The 2,500-nt window shown below is 36.1% G+C and overlaps 1 protein-coding gene across 8 annotated transcripts in view; it reads right to left on the reverse strand.

The window, feature by feature from the left end:
* The window catches only part of FOXP2 (forkhead box P2), a 411,711-nt gene that overhangs the window by 60,603 nt on the left and 348,608 nt on the right, over positions 1-2,500 (reverse strand). The window lies entirely within an intron of this gene.

The following is a 2,500-nucleotide window of genomic DNA, read 5'->3' on the forward strand; positions in this document are numbered from 1 at the left end:
CACCCAGTCTCTGCAGAGAGAATTGGGTTCTCAGTCACTCCTAACTGAACACTGAAACTTAGGAAGCCTTGGCATGAGATTATTAGCTTGTCCCCTAAACTCAAGAATGCATTTTTGTGTAGGTGCTGTTTTGGACATGGTTTTATTTTCCACTTGTTACACACAGATCAAGTGTCTGCATATGCATAAACATCCACATCCACACATGTTCTCTAGAATATATGTGAGAGCTGGAAAGACACAGCAAGTATGTGTGGTTCTGTATGTAAGAGAAAAGCCCTGTGGAAGAGCCTAAAGTGTGTGTCGAGCGGCTGTGGCAGACACACAGTGTGAGACCATCGCTCCAGCTAACCAGGACACAGTCAAACAGCTGTCAGCAGGCCAGGTTTTCCAATTGTGAAAAAGCAGCCACTTGCTTGTCTAGGAAAATTCAAATTTTTTTTCTGTATATAATAGCAAGCTAGAATATAAATACTCCTTTGTGAGATGTTGTGGGACATTCCAGTCTTCTGTAAATCAGCAAAAATAATATTATTGTTAATAAATTAAAACATGAGCCAATCTTAAGAGGAAAAACTCTTCTAATGTTTCTATTACTTGAATCTACTCTGAAAGACTTTGTATAAATGTAACACTTAGAAGAAAAAAGAAATACAAATCTGCTGTAGTTTACTTTTAAAAGAAATTACTTCATCTAATATTACACAGAATACCACTTTCCACATGATTCATTACAGCATAAACGATGGTTTTAAAACACTGATTAACGAAGAGACAAAGTAAACGTACCAGTCATTACTAAAAAGTCTGATAAACTTTTGCAAACAACAAGTGAATTTTAAGAATAAAAATTCTGAAGGTCTTACTCTAAAATACAAGTGGAGAAGACAAACCGGATTTCCATTCAGAATCAGACGCTTGTGGGAAGGAATTTAAGCTCAGCTATCACTGTACTCCTTCCATAGTCAACAGACTAAAGAGCCAAGTTTATCTGATTTAGTTTAGGCATCTATTTCAGTATGGAACTAACCCCACTCTTGGTTCACCTGTCTCCATTGAGTGCAGATTCACTTGAGTAAACACCTAACTTTCAGATGGTTAATGCTGGTTATTACACTTTATGATGCCTAGAAGTTTTGTAGCATTGGAAACACCACTTTTCTATACAATAATGTTTTATTTTAAGTTTAGTTATTCCCACAGGCAAGACAAACAGGTTTTTACAACTTTGGGATGCAAGAGCAAAGAGTAAAATTCATTAACCGGAGTCAGTATTCAATTTCCTCTGAAGTGACCAAAATTTCCTTTGTTTATGTGAGACCTGAACTTGCCTTCTTGTAACAATTTCACCTCAGTGATGCTACTCAACTACCACGTCACACAGATATGAGAAGGCAGAGAGACACTTTCCCAATTAAACCATTACCTTTAACCTTTAAACCCTGCAAGAATTTTTCTAACACTTACATGCTTACTACTATAAAATATAACAAAATGTGAGGGTGTTGTACACCACTTCTCTTACCTTTACATTCCCTCTGTCTTTCCTGGCTTGTGTATTTTCAAACACACAAGTAAAAGTTTTGATCTAAAGAGAGTGGAAATCAACTTTGTAAGTGGCTCTGATTTGTTCATAGTCTGTGCTAAAGAATCTAGCCAGTAAGATGCTTATCATGACTCGTGCTGCCACAAGAGTCCTCTATTCCTCAGTCTGAAATACAGATTCCCCTTCATCAGGCATATTTTTGCTAGCTTTTGTAGTATCTGCTCTGAATCTCCCTGACTGTACGTGCTCTTACTCTTGGAGATGCCTGCTTTGCAGTACACTCTAACAGCTTTTCTCTCAAAATTTGTTTTTCTTGTAATTTTCAACAGTCACTTTTAAGGTGAATAAGCTAAAGTAGAGAACCTAATATACTTGCTTTTCAGGATGACAGACAGAAGAATGAAAAAACCTGGCAGCCAAGATCATTAGTAAAAATACAGATTTATGTAGATAATATTGCCTTTAAAAGAATTTTATCTGATGATCCATATGTGTGTATCATATCTGATACATATATTCTTTCCAACAGATAAAGGACAAGACATTTTGAAAACTGCATGAATTTCACATTAGTAAAACATATTAAGCAAAGATATTTCTCTAATTGTCACTGGATAATATAAATTGGTACATTTCACAGCCTTCAGTGATACACCAGACTGTACTTTACTTCTTACTGGCATAGTGCTACTGTGCTATCTGGTTTGCAAGATTATCCCAAACCTGCTATTTTATGGCCAATTATGTGCACTAGGTATATTTCCTTTGTTTAACGTCTGCGGTTTTGAAGATTTCCTATCTGATTTTACAAAAATGTAGTAGAGAGGCAATCTCCGACTCTTTTTCATATAAATCTCTCAATATATTGGAAATTAGTTCAGGTAGAGCAACCCAGTGAAAAGATATGGTCCTTCCTTTGAGTGGGCCACAAACTCTCAAAAAATTCTTGGTCAA

This window comes from Lepidothrix coronata, unplaced genomic scaffold (genome assembly GCF_001604755.1).
Source record: "Lepidothrix coronata isolate B3197 unplaced genomic scaffold, Lepidothrix_coronata-1.0 Scaffold63, whole genome shotgun sequence".
Lineage (NCBI taxonomy): Eukaryota > Metazoa > Chordata > Aves > Passeriformes > Pipridae > Lepidothrix > Lepidothrix coronata.